The sequence below is a fragment of the Bubalus kerabau genome, chromosome 6 (genome assembly GCF_029407905.1).
Source record: "Bubalus kerabau isolate K-KA32 ecotype Philippines breed swamp buffalo chromosome 6, PCC_UOA_SB_1v2, whole genome shotgun sequence".
NCBI classification, from domain to species: domain Eukaryota; kingdom Metazoa; phylum Chordata; class Mammalia; order Artiodactyla; family Bovidae; genus Bubalus; species Bubalus kerabau.
In genome coordinates, this window is record NC_073629.1 from 4,937,282 (window position 1) to 4,956,943 (window position 19,662).

At 43.6% G+C, this 19,662-nt stretch overlaps 1 protein-coding gene and 1 long non-coding RNA gene across 8 annotated transcripts in view; both read right to left on the bottom strand.

The window, feature by feature from the left end:
* The window catches only part of PBX1 (PBX homeobox 1), a 335,848-nt gene that overhangs the window by 289,054 nt on the left and 27,132 nt on the right, over window positions 1-19,662 (bottom strand). The window lies entirely within an intron of this gene.
* LOC129656581 (uncharacterized) lies at window positions 1,846-7,489 on the bottom strand. The gene is made up of 3 exons (XR_008716403.1): window positions 5,790-7,489; window positions 3,814-3,923; window positions 1,846-3,479 (listed from the first exon to the last, which is right to left on the bottom strand). It is a non-coding gene; the product is annotated as an uncharacterized LOC129656581 (long non-coding RNA).

Genomic DNA, 19,662 nt, shown 5'->3' on the forward strand with positions numbered 1-19,662 from the left:
CCCAACCCCAGTCACGTCTCTTGATCACTGCTGGTAAAGGCTGCTGCGTTGCAAGCCTTTAACCATTCTACATTTATTCAATAAACATTTATTGAGCACCTGGCACGGTGCTTGGCACATGCTGGAGGCTCAGTAAATGGTTGCTGAATAATGAATGAATGAGTGCCTAATGCAGAGATGAAGAAGACATGGCAGCCTGCCACCGCTCTCTGATCCTGAACCCATATCTGAAATCATTAATGGATTAAGGCGCGCTTCTCTGAAGATCCTGGACTTGGCGCAGAATTCTCAGCTTTGGCATAGGAAATGAAACCTCTTAGCCATTCCTGACCTAGGCACAAAGACAAAGCACATTTTAACCCTGCTTTCACGGAGCTCCTCAACAGGGAAAAGGCAGTAAGCAGACAATGTAACACAGTGTATGTTAAGAGAGAAATATTAAGAGCCCAAAAGAAGGTCATGGCACCCAATGATATGGATGAACTAAGAGTTCTCAAACTTGCTTTGCCTTTTAAGACGCCACTCCCTCCAGGTTTTTCTTCTGTATCTCAGATAGTCCTTTCCTGACTCCCTTTCCTACTCAATTTCCATACTTTGGCATTCTCGGGGTTCTGCTCCTGCTCTGGTCCTCTCTGATTCTGTATAGACTCTCTGGGATCATCATGTTCCCTCTCTTAACTTCAATTGCCATATACATGCTGATTACACCCAAATTTATGTCCCTAGCCCAGGCCTTTCCAAAGCTTCAGACACGTATTTCCAAAAGCCTCCTACATATCCACTTGAATACCAACAGGTTACTCAACTCCTAACTCATGAACTCTCTTTCCCCTACCCATCCTTAGCACCTCTGTTCCACCTCTGATATTCCTGGTATCCTTCAACAGGTCTCAAGTCTTCTAAACTATAAATTCTTAGCTTGGCTAATCTGACACTGTGATAGACCAAGTCTCTGGCAATAGAGGTCATATGGCTCTAAGCCCCCGCCCATGATGTGCATTCAGCCTGGTATATACCCCAGACCCCCCCTACACCTGTGCATTCTTCAACATCCAGAAACCCAACTCCAGCATCACTAGGAATACTTTCCCAATACCTCATGGCAGAGTTAGTTATGTCATCCTAACTAAGGAATGAGTTTATAAGATTCTGAAATTTCTCTCCCATCAAAAAACTTATAAGGCAGGATGTTTATGCAATCAAGTTTATGCAAATTTTGCAAGTATCATCTGTTTCCTTGTACAAATAAAGTATTAACTGTTTCATTTATTTAATAGCTAGGAAGTCTTTGCCATGTGGCAAGGCATGTTCTAGGTGCTAAGAATAGAGCAATAAGACAAAGTCTCTGCTATCAAGGATTTTATATTCCAGTGGGAAACACAGACGGTAAGCAAATACAATATCAGATTACCATACATCATAAATTTATTACAGAACTTACCTATTAGAGAAGATGGAAGATGAGACTTGTTTTAAATATACACAAAAATTCTAACTCTTGAATAATGAAAAATAACTTAAACCCCTTAAAGCTGAAAGGAATTACTGTCACCTTGCCTATGCGCTTCTCCATAGTCACCATCATCCACATGCTTATTGTTATTAAAAGAACACAGTGCAATGGCAGTTAATCTTCCCAGTCCAGGGGGATCAGAGGGAAGGCATGAATTACTACAAGTATCTGAATTTAAAGAATTTTAGTGAAAAATAATTTTTTAACTGTGTAAGACATGATTACTAATTGTTAATAAACTGTTTCCATAAAAAGGCACCATCAGACATACTTTTTTTGAATAGAGTACTTATTGGAATTGGTATGCAAATACATATCATTCCCTTCACGTAAGCTTTACAAGTTTATTACTTTGAACTGGCTATATAGTCCCTTGAGCAATCTCGAGTATCTAAACTCAGCACCCTAAACTTTAAATGCTCAACATATATTTATTGGGCTTCCCTGGTGGCTCAGACGATAGAGAATCTGCCTGCAATATAGGAGACCTGGGTTCGATCCCTGAGTTGGGAGGATTCCCTGGAGGAAAGCAAGGCAATCTACTCTAGTACTCTTGCTTGGAGAAGCCCCATGGATAGAAGTGCCTGGTGGTCCATGGAGTCACAAGGAGTCAGACACGACTGAGCGACTAAGCACATATTTATTAATTTAATTATATTATTTATATGCTTGATCAACAGTTTTGTTTTGTTTTTTTTAATGGGAAGGCTTTCACAAATCACCAAATATTTTAAACACTGCAGTTGGAATTGATAAGATTGTTATGCCTAACATGAAAGAAGAGGAAAAACCAAATTCGAGAGTAAATGAGACTTGAGTTCCTTGGGGCTTAAACTCACATTCCAAAAGACTGGTTCATCTGCTTTAGGACAACTTAACTCTGTTACAGTCTTGGAAGCTCTGTTGTAGAATGTCAGAGGACCAAAAGTCATCTTTCTCCAAAACAACAAAAGCATTTTCACAAAAATGTCCTTCTTCCACTCTGCTCCTCTCCACCCCTTATATCCACCCCACCTGGCTCACTCCCCTTCATTCTTAGCACCCTACTCACACGTCATCTATCCAAAGAAAATTCTATGGCCCTCATCACCATCAAGATGGAGCAGTACCTACCTAAACACTCCCATAATACTCCACCTGTAACCCCATCACAGCATTTCACACCCTGAACCAGAACAATTTCCTTGTCTTTCCCCTCAGAATACAAGTTCCTGAGGATCGGGATCTATAATGTGATCACCGATGTCTTCCTAGCAATGAACACATTGCTTGATGTATGGAAGGCACTCTACCTCTAAAGAATAAAGGAAGGTGTTTGTCTTGCCTTCATTCCCTCTTTATTTTTGTTTTATTTGTTTGGGAAACAGAATAAGAAATTTCAAAGACCGTTTATCTAAAACTGAAATATTTCATAAATTGAAAAAAAAAAAAAAATTCAGTCCTAGACATAACAAGGTCATAGGGAAAGCCTCAGAGCAACAGCTCAGCTCTATACCAGGACGCATTTTCAGCTTATTACTTAGAATTCTTCCTATTAAAATTTAATGCAGTCTTCTCCAGCAGTTTATTTTGTCTGCCAAGCCCTTTATGACTATTTTGATAAGTTATTTATTACATATGGATGCCACAGTAATAAGCAGATAGCATCAGCAAGGACTCGGGGGATAGAATGCAAAGGCCGCATCCACTCTTGATTTGTCAAGGCTAAATCATTAGATCCTGTGACAAGCAGTTATCAGCAACTGCTGGTCTGAATGACAGAGCATCATAGTACAAAGTAGGTGCTCAATACATATAACCAAAGAGTGAACAAATGAACAAGTATCAGGGTGGATATGGCCTCCGAAGTCAGGTAGGATCACAGTGCAATCAGGGTCAAATACTGGTGGATAAGAAATCAAGCAGCTTTATTCAGAGCAGTCTAATGCCATTTATATAGCTTCTGGAACCCTCAGTTTCTTCATTTCTAAAACGGAAATGATAATAGGCTTTAGTGAGATAATGAACAAAGGGCTTTACACTATGTCTGGGAAACAGTGTGTGCTTAAAATTACTATACTACCGGGGACTTCCCTGGTGGTCCAGTGGCTAAGACTCCACACTCTCAATGCAGGGAGCCCAGGTTCAACCCTAGTCAAGGAAGAGCCCGCATGCCACAACTAAAGGTCCCACACGCTGCAGTGAAGATGAAAACCCTGTGTGCGCAAACTAAGCCTTGGCACAGCCAGATACATAAACAAAATAAAAATATTTTTTTACAATTACCATGTTATTCTCACATGGGAACAGTTCATACTTACTAAATTAAAAAGCACCTCAAAGTGACCTTTGAGTAGATGTGACAGGAAACACTGATCCCAGGAAGAGGAATTTGTAGATATTCTCCACACAATCTGTCAAAAGTACCCTACTGGAGAAGAAATAGATTTAGGGCAAGGAAATCACACCTTAAGCAAACTCAGGAGTTTGTTGTCTAAAAAGACTTCATTACCTTGCACAACTTGTATACGGCTACTTAAAAGCATTTATTGCATTGAATTACACAAAGACCTCTTCATGCGTCTTTGGATATATTCCTGATGATCCATAGTTTCACATAATGAAGCTGCTTAAAATGTGACTCTCCCTTACCCAGGTATAACTATATTAGCAATGTGATGGTCCCCTAGCTGCCTCTGGCCTGTCCCTCGAGGTCTGAGTTGAGTTGCATTATTCTTCTCTAATTTTAATTTTTCAAGCATGGGACAAAGCTGAACTTTCTCCACATTCTGTTTACCTTAGGCAGCTATTCAAAATTCCACTCTTCTGCAAGTATCCATTCTGAACTTGGCTTCAAGATAAAGCAAGAAAGCAAACACAAAGAGTAAAAAGGAAAAATAGAAAAAAAAAAAAGAATGAACTCTTTTGCCCCTGCCTTATGTTCGAAAAGAAATAAACGCTGCTTTTCTGGCCTCCTTAGTTTCAGTCTGATCCTTAGTGGTTCCTTTTAGAAAACTTAGTGGGGGGAGGAGTGGGTTTGGAGGAAGAAAGGGAAAAGATGGAAGATAAGGAAGGTAGGGGAGGGAAACAAGTTGTGGAAGAAAAGAAGAAAGAGAAGGGGGAGCTGAAATCTGATACTAAGGAACGCAGGGCCTGCAAAGAAACAACTTCTCAGGACTAAACATGTGCCAGCCTGGGGAGGCAGACTGGTTCCAGTCGAAGCCTTCATCCATGCTTCATACTCTCAGTCCCTAATTTACAACCGTTTAAGGGCAAACATTCTACAAGTACCTTTGGGGACCTCTGAGGACAGAAAGAAATCTAAGAGAAATTAGGTGCCTAGAGAGCTCCCCTCCAAGGCTAGAGCCCTTTCGTGTAGGCGAGCAATTTAGCATATTTGTCTGTTGCGGGCTCTCAGGGATGGGGTGCGGGGTGAGGGTGGAGTGAAAAATACAGCCCGTCAGCAGCTGGGGGGAGTGGGAAGGGTTGGGGTGCCCAGGTGTTTGTGGGAGAAAACAGAGGTTTTGTGTCGGGGGGGGGAGGGGTCGGTGGGATGTGTGGCTCCCCTGGTGCCTCAAATGATAAAGAATCCACCTGCAATGCAGGAGACCCAGGTTCAATACCTGGGTGGGGAAGATTTCCTGGAGAAGGGATTGAATGGCAACCCACTCCAATATTCTTGCCTAGAAAATTCCAAGGACAGAGGAACCCAGTGAGCTACAGTCCATGGGGCCGCAAAGAGTCAGACATAACTGAGTGACTAATACTTTTCACTTTTATGAACAGAGCTAAAGATGGGGACTCTTCCCAAGCAGCCGGATCCTTGTTCAAGCAATTAAATAAACAAGAACATCAAAAGAATAAAATAGAAGTGAATAAAGTAAAATAATGTCACTAAAACAATCATTGCTGGGTAGTTTCCTAGAGTGCTCCAATAGAGCGCGTTTATTTTACGGATTCAGAGAATGTAGCATAACCCTAAAGGTTAGCCCAAGCTGCACACACTGAAACCTAGTTCAGGGGGGAAGGGTGGCTTGAAGGGTGGCACCCTCCAGCAGTCCTTCAGCAAGCCTTTCCCTAAGCTCTGTTTCTCTTCAGCCCATACCCCTGTGCGTGGTTGTAACTAACCAGGGCCTGGGAACTGGTTAGGCGACTTTTCTCCCAAGGCCACTATGAACCATCAATCAGCCAAAGCCCAAGAGTCCTGGAATTAGACCAGAACTCCCTCTCCTGCTCCAGAAGGAGGAGAATGGGGAAAGGGAGGCTCAACAGATTATCTTTGAACCAAGAGCTTTACCTAAACGGATTAACACTGGGGATTCACTTTCACAGGGCCAGGGAGCTGGATCCCCACCACCTAGGGTGCAAGGCTGGAAGGAAGTTGGCACAGCGCTCAGCCAGGACCTGGGAAGGAACAAAGGGCAGTGTTTGGTCCCAACTAGCTTCCCTTGCCAAGTTGCTTTCCCCAGAATGAGCTCTGTGGAAAATGGATCCCACAGGCTAAGGGGTCTCATCTTCAAAATATCCAGCTGAAACTTTTCAAGCCATGTGACCCTCAGGGAAAGAAAGCGAAAGCTCCAAGTGAGGCAGGTGGCAGGAATGGGGGTGGAGGGTTCAGGTGGAGCCACACCCAGCCCTGTTCCAGATGACTTGAGCTCCACCTTCTCCTACCACAACTTAAAAGTCCAAAGCCTCCCTAATTCTCACCTCCTCCAGAAACAGTATTTCTGTGCTTTTCCCACTGCTGCTGCTAAGCCACTTCGGCCGTGTCCCACTCTGTGCGACCCCATAGATGGCAGCCCACCAGGCTCCACCGTCCCTGGGATTCTCCAGGCAAGAACACTGGAGTGGGTTGCCATTTCTTTCTCCAATGTGTGAAAGTGAAGTCGCTCAGTCGTGTCCGACTCAGTGTGACCCCATGGACTGCAGCCTACCAGGCTCCTCCGTCCGTGGGATTTTCCAGGCAAGAGTGGGTTGCCATTGCCTTTTCCTAGTGAGATACAAATCCCAACACTGAAGTCCTTCTTCCCACTTCCGTCAAATGTACTCTTCTGGTCATCTTTACAACTGGCCCACCTGAACTTAAATGCAGCTTCCAGGGAAAATCTCCTTAACCACACGGTCAAAGGTCTCAGAAAGAACTACACACAAAGTTACCTTCCTCTTCTCTCTTCTTTATTTTACTGTAACTGCAGAGGTTTTCTTAGCCCAGGGGCCCTAGAAGTGGTTGCTATTGAATAATGAAGCTTAAATTCACCTCTGCATCTGCTTTGAAGAGGGCAGGGGGGCTCTCTGATCTGTATGGAATAGAAACAACTCCTCAGGTGTAATGATCGTAACTGCTGACTCACCAAAAGTAATCTGTTTGAATTACTCCAGTCTCACGTGGACATTGATCCCCCAAGTTCACTGTGTCACTAGAAGCGAACATTTATGAAAAGGCGAGACCACTTTAAGGATGGAATCTGTGGTCAAGGGATACAGTAAATGAACTAGCCCACAGTGGGTGAGTGTACCAGCCCAGCACTTTATCTAGTTAAGTCATGCTACTTTCAACAGGCATGGCTGTCCCAGTCAACAGGAAAGTACCAAACTCCCTTTTTGCTTCTTGTGTCAAGAGAGGCAGCTTTAAAAAGCAGTAGAACATGACAGCGACAATGTATCTTGGATTTTTTAGGACAGTCCTGACTCAAATATTCTATCTAAATATTCCCATAATTGTCAGGTCCAACAGACTAAATTGAGAAGTAGGAACATCATATTGAAAGTACTCAATATTGGGAGAAGTGCTTCAGATTGCCAGGATGATTTGAGCGCCCCCAAACTGGAAGCTCTGGATTCAAATTTGCTTTGGAGAAGTATTGCTCCTGAGGTCTGAGTCACAAACACACACTGGCTTCAACTTTTGTTGGCTTGTTTCAAAAGAACACAGAAGCCTTTTAAGAAAAGCCAGGAGCGATGGGGGCAGGGGGCAGTGAATTGGTGGGGAGGGAGTTTGTACAAAGCCTGCTCTTAACAAACCAATAGGAAAAAAAAAATGAAAAAGGACACACATCAGGCTATTTCCACTCTTAACTTTCGCAATAGGCTTTTAGAAGGGTGCAACCCACTGAGTCTATGCTTCCCCAAGCAATTCTTCTACAGAGGGGCAAGAAAAAGACACATGTCCTGATGATCACCAGTATCCCAACTGGATTCCCAGTCATCCCCATCCCAGGCCTGAGCCCCTCCCCCCATGCTGAGGGACAGTCTCACTCCAGGCAACTTCTGTAAGTCTCAACCCTCGCAAGAAAAATGATGCGTTTGAACTAGTAACCCTTTCCCAGAGAAGACTGCAATTAAGAAGAGGCCACTGCCAAAATATTCACAAGAGATTACTGTAAAAAATAATAATAATGAGCTAAATATTTGCCAGGAGTTCCAGACTTGCCTAAAGAAAGACAGAAGGAAAAAAAAAGGGAGAAGTGATCAAGCAGTAGAGATTGGGATCAAATTCAGAATCTATCAGGAAAGAATTACACAATTTAGGGAAAACTGGAGTTCATGTTGGCAGCAGAGGTGAGCAAGGAACGGGTAAAAGAGTGGGATTGGACACGAGATCTGTAGGAAGACATGGGAAGGGCTAAAAAGAAATCATATTGATTAGGATGGCTGACTCTGCTGAAAAATCAGGAGGAAAAAGAGATGAAAATTGAATCTAGTGTAAAGAAACATGGCTTGGTCTATCAGCAGGGAGAAACTGATAATGACACAGACCAGGATTCAAATTCAAGCCCTGCCACATACCTGTTGCATAATGTAGGGCAAGTCACTTTACCTTTTCGAGCCTCCATTTCTTTTTAGGTGAAAGGAGGATAATGATACCTCTCCTTCCTTCCTCCAGGTGGTTTTAAAGGTCAAATCTGATCATATAAATGAAATGTGCTGTAAACTCTAAGGTACTATACAAATGTCAAGCTATTTTAGACTCTTTCTGAAAAATGTGGCTGCCCAGGAAGCCCTTCGAAAAGTCAAGAAGAATAAAAGGGGCAGAGGCAGAACTGGGAAGGGCAGAACCTATTGCGCAGAAAGGATAAGAATTGATGACGAAACCAACTGTGGTCTGGTTCTTCAAGGTCTTTACCATATGTTAAAGACTCCGCTTCCACTTTGACATTAGTTTGGTCATCAGAAAACTCCAGGAATTAAACTAGTTCACCTCCAGCAGAAGCCTCTTTTAGCGCTAAGAGGGTATGGTAGGCATCTGGGTAGGCTCAAGGGGAGAAATATCTGAAGAAGCCAGACTGAAGACAATGACTTAGGCTTTCTACCACATGCCTGTGTCCCCACCTAACTCTAATCTGAAATTCACCAGCTGGAGACTCTACCATCCTGTAGGAAGGGAGGAAAGAAGAAAAAAAGGAAAAGAGAGAAAAAGGGAAACATATTCTTATTTCAGTAGTCAGCTCAAACAAACAAAAACCAGAAGCCCAGGAACTGGGAACTCTACAGAAAAATCTGGCAACAATTCAGATCAATTTCTTTAAAGGCCAAGGCTTCTTGAGGGCCCAGAGTTATAAGCTACAAACTCTTCTGAGGTACCACATGGCCACTAGACTCCCCAAAAAGGCCATAAAAAATCCATTCTTGACAGTAAAGTCCTAAAATATAGAAACTTAAGGAATTCTTAGAGGAAAAGTACATAGCAAGGTCACAACTTTAGAAGCATCCTAGCAGGGGGGCGTCCAAAGGATGTCACGGTCCTCTTTGCTGTGGTGTGTTCACTCGCTCAATCGGGTCCGACTCTTTGCGACCCCATAGACTGTAGCCCACCAGGCTCTTCTGTCCATGGGATTTTTCAGGCAAGAGAGTGGGTTGTCATTTCCCACTCCAGGGGATCTTCCCGACCCAGGGAATCTTCCCGACCCAGGGATAGAACCTGCATCTCCTGCATGGTAGACAGATTCTTTAACACAGAGCCTTCAGGAAAGCCATGATGGTCCTCTTAAGGCCATATAAAGAATTGGGAAATTCTTGTTTTCTGGCCAACAAATTTGGAAGTATGGTAGACAATTATTTCTGTGCCATGCCAAAAGCTCCATTATGATAGTTCCAGGCCATAAAGAACTATGTTGTATTTTCCAACCATCAACCTTTATCTACTTTCTCAGAAGATGAACAGCCTTTCAGATAACCATCAACTCTTTCAACAAAACAGGGGCAGAGGAGGTTCTTCCCAGTCCCCCCTCAGGGGCCATGTAAACCCACCCTAGATTAAGAAGTGAGATAACTGGTAATACAGAGAGTCAACATGACTTGAAATCATGTTTCCAAAGTTTTTAACTGCAACAAAGAAAAAAGTCAACATGACTTGAAATCATGTTTCCAAAGTTTTTAACTGCAACAAAGAAAAAAGAAAGGAAAAAAACAAAACAAAACACGTTTTTAACTGCAATAACCATCACTCCAAAGAAATATTACTAGTGTTGAGCGATTTATGAAACAAAACAAAGATCACTGAGAACTCCGATCTCAAAAACTGTGTCCTGAGCATGCTTTCCTTGAATGCCTAGGACTGCAATGAACACAACTGAAAATAAGTCATTTATTCAAGTCAGGAGGCCCAGTCTTATATTCCAGCTATGCCACTTGTTACCTGTGTGACCTTAACCAAGTTACTAAATTTCTCTGAGCCGCAGGTTCCTCCCGCGTGCTTAGTGGCTCAGTCGTGGTCCAACTCTTTGCAACCCTCTGAACTCTAGCCTAGCAGGCTCCTCTGTCCATGGGCCTTTTCAGACAAGAATACTGGAGCGGGTTACCATTTCCTCCTCCAGGGGATCTTCCTAACCCAAGGATCAAACCTGCATCTCCTGTGTCTCCTGCATTTCAGGCGGAGTCTTTACCCACTGAGCCATCAGGGAAGCCCAGTTTCCTCCTAGATAATAATAATAATTATTTTTCAAGAGAAGTTGAGCAACAGAAGAACTAAGATCAGAATTAGTAGATAAACAAAATCAAGGTAGAATAATAGAGGTAGAAATAATAACATCTGAATTGTCAAAATGCTATCATGCAGTTGCAATGCATACATGCTAAGTTGCTTCAGTCATGTCCGATTCTGAGAACCCATGAGCTATACGCCACCAGACTCCTCTGTCCATGGGATTCTCCAAACAAAATACCAGAATGGTTGCCATGCCCTATTCCAGGGGATCTTCCTGACACAGGGACCAAACCCATGTTTCCTGCGTCTCCTGCAGTGCAGGCAGATTTTTTACTGCTGAGTCACTGGGGATGCCCATCATGTAGTTACTAGTATCCTATTTTATACATAAGGAGTCTGAAGCTGGAAAGTTAAATGTTGTATCTGAAATCAAGATAAATGAAACAGAAGCTTCTGTCCCAGAAACAAATGCTCTTTCCACTAGCTCCAATTTTCTCCCATATCATGGGCGGGTCCATAATGACTCTGATGATATTCAAAGTCATTAAAAAATGCAAATAGTACATAATAAAAATGGATCATAAAAATAAACCTGCGTGCCAATGAAACAAAACACATCCAACTTTTCCCTTGTATTTATTTGTTCTTTATAACTTGGTCTAACAGTAAAACTGGGCTGAAACTGACTTTCTTTTACTGGGAAATTCTACTTTCTCCTTCTCTAATCTGTGTTCAAGGTGCCATACAGAACTCCACCAAAGCTCTAAAAATTATAACCTTTGGAGCTATTCTGTCAGCTGTATTTCCCTAGAATGTATTTTTCCTAGCTAGCCCAGGCTGGGTGTCTCTTCCTGTCATTTTTTTCTTATGAGCCCATTTGCAAGGACGGGGTCTAATTCTGCCTTCTTTAGAGCACCTTTCATGCTGCTGTTGATTAACACTAAATAATAATGATGTTTATAATAATGGTTGTCAATAATCATAAACATAACCATCATCACCGTAAATAAGATTTCCCACTGGTGTTTTCTAGAAGCCGGTGGATATACAAAGATCGTCTCCATTTGGAGATCAACTGCTGAAAGTGGAGCTGAGCTGGGTTGTGACAACGAGCAAACGAATCACACGTAGCATGCCGAGAGCGGTGATTAATAAAGGGCTCCTCTTCTCCTTTAAAAAAAAAAGGCTCTCCAAGTCATCATCCAGGCAGGTAACTGACCTTGTTTTCCATTAAGGCTGCTCAGTCTTAGCTTCAAGAGACATCATTCATGTCATCCTCAACTGCTTTACAGCCAGCTTGCCACCGTGGGACCTGTCTGAAAATTGCCCTATTGGCACTGCCCACTTGGCTCACCAGTGCCATTTGCCAAGGGCGCTGCCTAGGTTTCCAGGGATTTTTTATTTATTTATTTATTTTCAGAAGAATCAAGTCCAAGTTTACAGGGTTAAGTAAGGGAAGTTCTGAGCAGCACTGACCCCATTCCACCGAGGAGAAATCTAGAAGGCTCCCACTTCCCCAAGAGCAACGGCATGCTCAGGAATCACAGAGATCCCCCTGCTATGGGCTAGACTACAGTATTACTTTGCGGACAAGCACGCACTGTCTTAGTCTGTTAACAGGGGGAGCCTTCTCTAAAACCAAACTAGAGTAGAAGAGGCAAAATGTAAAGTTACAGCAGAAGCCAGGTCTTCACAATAGTTAAGTACAGACAGTAGAGTTGAAACGAGTTCAGGATGCAGGCTTGTTTTATTTTTGCCACTTATGAGTTAATCATAATTCTGAGCCTCGTTGTCCTAATCTGCAAAATTAAATGGTTAGGCTAGCTGTACACTAACCAATAAGGTAAACCACTAGCCATATGCGGCCAGAACATTTGAAATGTGGCTAATCTGAACTGCGCTGGAAGAGGAAAACACACACACACAATGTTGCAAACGGTACCAAAAAGAATATAAAATATCTCATTACTGATTGCTCGTATGTTGAAATAACATTTTAGATATATTGTGATACACTGCTCTTTATTCGGCTGCACCAGGTCTGTTGTGGCATGTGAGATCTTTAGTTGCAGCATGTGGCCTCTAGTTCCCCAACCAGGGATCGAACCCGGGCCCCCTGCACTGGGAGTGCAGTCTTAGCCACTGAACCATCAGGGAGGTCCCTGAGACATACTTTTTAAAATTCATCTCACCTGTTCCTTTCGACCTTTTTAACATGCTAATTGCAAATCCCAAATTTTCCATTAAATTTTCTATTCCTCAGAGCTGGGTGAGATGATCTCTAAAGCCTCTGGCAGCTTTAACAATCTGTGTTTCATTTTGTGCTTTTCTGAGTGACTTCCTCACAGCAAGTTATCAGCAGAAGAGAATGTAAATCTTTTTCCTCACAGAGACTTGATTTCCTTAACTCTAAAATGGGGATAATGCCACATTTGATGTGAGAAGAAATAAAAAAATGATCTGAAATTAAGACAGTGCTATGCAAATTAAGTTGTTACAATTATCACACTATACTTATTACTTCCAGCAAACTGGAATGACAGAAGTAAAGGAAGGATAAAGTGGGAAAAGCTAGATTTTTCAAAGGAGGAGAACATCTGCCTAACCTAGGTGTTACCAAGATTCTAGGCACAGATGAACCCTGAGAGAACTGGAGATAACCTTCTTACAAGCCAAGAGACCCAGAACTATCACTTAGAGCTAGGGAAGAAACCTAGTCAGTGCCTGCTTTGCGTGTGAAAAGCACCATGGTCACGGGGAAAAGAGTGTTTCTGACCTAATGAAAGCTAGAAAGCAAAAAAAGAAGATAAGCAATAATTTTACAAACTAGTGGCTATTATTTCATTACTTTTTAACCCTCCCCAAAGCTTCTAGAGCTAAGCCAAATAACCACATTTTTACAGATTAAAAAGAACAAAAATAGAAATTAAGTAACTTACCCCATGTCAGGCAGCTGGTAACCACAGAAGTTGAAATTCACATCCATGTCTCCCTACCTGATAACTCTTCCCATCAGGAGAAATAGGAAGTAAGTATGGGGCAGACTGGAGAAGGCAATGGCAACCCACTCCAGTACTCTTGCCCGGAAAATCCCATGGACAGAGGGGCCTGGTGGGCTGCAGTCCATGGGGTCGCTAGGAGTCAGACACGACTGAGCGACTTCACTTTCACTTTTCACTTTCATGCATTGGAGAAGGAAATGGCAACCCACTCCAGTGCTCTTGCCTGGAGAATCCCAGGGACGGGGGAGCCTGGTGGGCTGCCGTCTATGGGGTCGCACAGAGTCGGACACGACTGAAGCGACTTAGCAGCAGCAGCAGCATGGGGCAGACTTAGTATTTCTAACCTTTAAAGAAGCAGATTAATTCTCAAGTAGTCTCAGAATCTGGGGTCCACCTATCATTTGGAGAATAGAAGTGCTACCATCGTAGCAACACACCCAGTCAAACGCTAAAAAGATAATTGTGTCTGGGTCTATAAATAGGTGGTTTGGGTTTCAAAAGAATAGAAGAGTTGTGTGCTATGAATGCCAGGAAGGTACTAGTTCCCAGTGTGAGGAGAGGGGAAAAGGAACCTGTCTTAACTGAGTGTTCACAAGAAAACCCAGGAGGCGTCTTCATCAGCAGCCAGGCCAGTGGGGCAAGAAGAGAGTGAGGGGACGGGTGTGACACAGGAAGCAGCAGACGCCACTTAGGAGAGGTAATGGCACAGTGGGAAGGAGGGTGGTCCCCCAGGGACAGAATTCGAAGCCTGACACCAGGTTGACCACCTGTGGCTTTAGACCCTGGACTGCTTTCCAACTTACCATGTGGAGGTGCCATGCCAATCCCAGCCAAGTCAATCTCTTTCATTCCCCCTGAGCCAGGCTAGACCCAACCCCGAGGGCTCCTGGGCCCAGGCCCAACACCCTCAGACACCGCTCACCCTCAAGGGCAATGGGAAACCATGATCACAACCATGGCCTTGACTTCTTTCCTTTCTCAACAGACCATCAACTTTGCAAACCCTGAAGAATAATATGGCCAGCCAGGGACGATCAGAACTTTGGACAGTCAGCAATGACACAAACGGGAAGCAATGAAAGCGGCTCTGGGAGTTCCCATCAACTCAGCTGAGAAGGGTGGTGGAAGTATACAGGTTAAAGTGAAGTGTTTCTGTTCCCCTTCCTAGGACGCACATGCAGGCAAACTAGAAAGCCACATGGACTTCCTGAAACCCTGAGCCCTAAGGGGACCCTGGGTGCGAGGACTCCCCGCCGCCCTCACTTGGAACCACAGTCTTGGAACACACCTGGGCTGGAACAAAGACACTCCTTCCCATCCCCTCCGGCTCCCCAGCCCCCATCCCCTTCATCTGCCTTTCCCTCCAGCCACATTAACTACTCAGAAACACAGTCACTCCACTCTAGAGTTACTCAGGAATCGCATTCTTAGAATAACTCATCAATTATACTTGTCAACTTGCCAAGAGTGCCACAGGGGAGGTGGAAAGTCTAGACTTCATCTAACTGCAGCAGCAAGCACCCCTGTTCACGGAGGGCCCCAACTTTGCAAATGGCCTTGACAAGCTCACAAGAAACAAGAAGCCAGGAAAATGCAGGAGCGCCAGGTTGGAATGCAGACCCTGTCACCAAGTTCCTCTCTGGCCTAGGGCAGGGATGTATCTCCCCGTTTCCTCACTTGTAGACCAGGAAAATCCGCACCTGTATGCTAAAAGGATGTTCTGCCACAGAAAACCTAGGTTAGGAAACGGTGAAAAGAAGTGTTCTTGTATGACTTAAATATGCACACAGACTCATTGTCAATAAAAGTGCTGCCAAGAAAGCAGCAGCATGACAGACATACTTTTTAACTAATTGGGAAGAATCATTAGTAACGAAAACATTTACTGGATGCAGATGCCACTGCTAAATCTTTGGAAAGTCTATTCTGCTAAGCAGGATAGATTAGTATAGTTAGAAAGCACGTTTCACCTCCCCACCCTTTGTTAATCTGTGAAAAAGTAAGCTTTCACTCAACTTAGCCTGAAATGAATCAGTATCCAAGTTATCCAGAACTCTAATGAATAACATAGTCCTTTGATTCTAAAACTCTCTGTGAACACAGCTGTTCTATTTAAAAAAAAGGAAAAAAAAAAAAAATCACTGGAAATTCACTGTATTTCCGTGATAACACAAATAACTATTTACTGTTAGGCAAGTTATTTTTCTTTTTTTTTTTAATTTTATTTTATTTTTAAACTTTACATAATTGTATTAGTTTTGCCAAATATCAAAATGAATCCGCCACCGGTATACATGTGTTCCCCATCCTGAACCCTCCTCCCTCCTCTCTCCCCATTCCATCCCTCTGGGTCATCCCAGTGCACCAGCCCCAAGCATCCAGTATCGTGCATCGAACCTGGACTGGCAACTCATTTCATACATGATATTTTACATGTTTCAATGCCATTCTCCCAAATCTTCCCACCCTCTCCCTCTCTCTCAGAGTCCATAAGACTGTTCTATACATCAGTGTCTTTTTTGCTGTCTCGTACACAGGGTTATTGTTACCATCTTCCTAAATTCCATATATATGCGTTAGTATACTGTATTGGTGTTTTTCTTTCTGGCTTACTTCACTCTGTATAATAGGCTCCAGTTTCATCCACCTCATTAGAACTGATTCAAATGTATTCTTTTTAATGGCTGAGTAATACTCCATTGTGTATATGTACCATGGCTTTCTTATCCATTCATCTGCTGATGGACATCTAGGTTGCTTCCATGTCCTGGCTATTATAAACAGTGCTACGATGAACATTGGGGTACACGTGTCTTTCCCTTCTGGTTTCCTCAGTGTGTATGCCCAGCAGTGGGATTGCTGGATCATAAGGCAGTTCTATTTCCAGTTTTTTAATGAATCTCCACACTGTTCTCCATAGTGGCTATACTAGTTTGCATTCCCACCAACAGTGTAAGAGGGTTCCCTTTTCTCCACACCCTCTCCTGCATTTATTACTTGTAGACTTTTGGATCGCAGCCATTCTGATTGGTGTGAAATGGTACCTCATAGTGGTTTTGATTTGCATTTCTCTGATAATGAGTGATGTTGAGCATCTTTTCATGTGTTTGTTAGCCATCTGTATGTCTTCTTTGGAGAAATGTCTGTTTAGTTCTTTGGCCCATTTTTTGATTGGGTCATTTATTTTTCTGGAGTTGAGCTGTAGGAGTTGATTATATATTCTCGAGATCAGTTGTTTGTCAGTTGCTTCATTTGCTATTATCTTCTCCCATTCTGAAGGCTGTCTTTTCACCTTGCTAATAGTTTCCTTTGATGTGCAGAAACTTTTAAGGTTAATTAGGTCCCATTTGTTTATTTTTGCTTTTATTTCCAATATTCTGGGAGGTGGGTCATAGAGGATCCTGCTGTGATGTATGTCAGAGAGTGTTTAGGCAAGTTATTTTTCATCACCCTCTGCCTCAATTTCCTTACTTGTTAATTACTTCCACCTCATAAGATTGTCATATACTTTAAAATGAAATAACATATGAACAGAAACACTATACATAATTTGTGTCACATAAAACCTGAATAATAATCATGTATTCGAAGTTTTTAATATCACCAAACCTCAACATCGCCACAAAGAATCTTTTTTATACTTTATTTGGCTTCTCTCTCCTTTGTGCTTGGTTGTCTGACTCGTTGTGACCTCAGTCATGCAGCCCACCAGGTTCCTCTGTCCATGGAATTTTTCCAGGCAAGAACACTGGAGTGGGTTGCCATTTCCTACTCCAGGGGATCTTTCCGACCCAGGAATCAAACCCGCGTCTCTTGTGTCTCCTGCCCTGGCAGGCAGATTCATTACCACTACACCACCTGGAAGCCATTAGTTTATTATAATAAATTCACAGTCAGAAGGACAAACAGAACCCAAGTGCCCTGACGCCTGAGATCCATTCCCGATTCACCCCAACAGAAGGAATTCCCAATTCCCTCCATCATCCAAACTGTGAAGGGCTAGGTGACAGCATCTGCTTTCAGGAGTCACAGAGTTCACTATGATTTTGAAGATTTAGGGGAGCAAAAAGCAATAGATCAAAAAGAAAAAAAAAGCAACAGATCTCTGGCCATAGCATCAAGCAGGATTTCACACTGCTGTCTTCTGCATTAAGGCTCACCAAAAATGGCATCTCACAATTTAACTTCCTCCTCACCAACTCAGGCCTCATTTTTCACACACACACACCCCCACCATGCTTGTTTACCTGAACTCAGCCATATACCTGACCTTGGAGGCATGGGAGATGGTGACCATTGGGAACCACGGGTAGGAGTGCACGAGACAGACAGTACAAATGAGCAGACAGCCCAGAGACCCAAAGCACTAAAGAGAAAAAAACCTAATGAGGTTGGGACAACTACAGAAGCATCCTCCTTTTGGCCTCTCCCTTCCCAGTGAGACCTGGCCGAGATATTTCTCCTACCAGACTTTCTCCGTGAGGCTCCATATCAGAGTTAAGACACTTGTTTCTCCCAGAAACAAGTGCATTGTAACTGGGACAGAAATCTAATTCCACCTCCGTCAGTGGTTCACTCACTCTAAGACCTTGGAAAAGTCACTTCCCCTCCTTCCCTGACAATTCGAACCCCAGGAACAGGAGTCAGAAAGGCATCTGTCAGCCCTCTTCCTGCGGTGACAGGTGGATAGCATCACCTCCACCCTGAGTACCTCACAGGGATGCAAGAGGATGGATGAGCCAGCATTACAGCCAATATTCTACTTGCCAGCAATAAACAATTCACCTTTCGGAGGTAAACGGGCTCTTTCCAGGGCACCAGGGAATCATTTAGCACTCGAGAAGAAGTAATTTGCTCTATGGTCCTCCCGTGTCCTGAAAAGTGTTATCCACCTCCAAAAGGTGAGCCCTGATCTCTCAGAGAATTTGTTTTCTCACGGTAGGATCAGAAAGCTTCCATGTTTCCAGCTTTAGGAAAAATGCACTCCCCCTATCTTTTTCCCTGTCCTGTTCTCCCCCCTCTGCCGGGTCCATCTCCTTATGGATCATCCCATTCTCTCTTCTCCTCAAACAGAAACCAGATGAAACTGTCTGCAAACAACTTGGGAATGCTCAGTGTGCCTGGGGAAACTTAAACAAAAATCCTTTCTGGGGCCACCACCTCTTTCTTCCCCCTCCCCTTCCCCTCCTCTCCTCCTCCCCCTCTCCCTCTTTCTTCCGCCTTCCTCCCCTCCTCCCCCTCCTCCCCCAGGACCTTGCTCCTCCCCACGGTTGTTAAGGGCCGGGCCAGTTAATGGGAACTCTTCTCCTTTCTCCCGCCTCCCCCATGGCCCTCTCCCGGCTGGGTCCTCAGCTTTTGATTCCTGTCTGTCACTGAGTGATGAGGACAAAGGGTGAGGAGTCAGGAAAAGGTCTGGGCCACTTTGTTCAGAGTCTGGATGCGAACTTTGGATGAACTCTTCATCAGGGAGGGGGCTGGGGAGGAGAGGAGGGGCCAGCAAGGAGAAATTCACTGCTCTCTGGGCTCAAGCCTCAAAAAAAAAAAAGAAAAACTCAAAAAAAAAAAAAAAAAAAGAGAGAGAGAGAGAGAAAGGGAAAGATTCTCTTTAAACAACTGAAAAAGGGGGAAAAAAAAAAACAGGTTAGGAGGGTAGAAAGAGTCTCCGTCAGCCCCCTTACAAAAAAAAGGGGCACCGTGGGGGTGGGGGTGAGGGGCGTGTGCTTAAGCAAACAGAGGCCAGGGCATGACTCTCTGGGCCCATGCTGTGGGCTCCAGCCAAGAACTGGTCTGGTTTCTTCCCCCTCCAGCCAGTCTCTCTTTTTTCCCCCTTAAACCAAAGGGATTCCTAATAAAGCCACAGTAGACTTGTAGAAAGCAAAGGGAGGGAAGAAGGAACCAGGGATGGGAAAAGATAGATCAAACTCTACACCATCTGAAAGTCCAAAATACGTGTGTAAAATTAAGACACACTTCACCACATGCATAAACCCCAGAACATTCAGTTCAGAGTCAATTTCTCATTTTTCCTTATCTGTGTGTATGTGTATGTTTTGCATGTCCGGGCTGGCAACCTCTCCTGTTTGACTTTTTCTCCCTACTCGGTACAGGAGTTCCTTAAAAAGCACCATTAACATAGAGCTGGAACCACTGCAAAAGCCAGTTTGTCTTCTTTGTGCTCAATAAAAGCCGGCTAGAACTCTTTCACCTCCACTTACTATTGATTTTTCTATTGTACTCTACAGGCG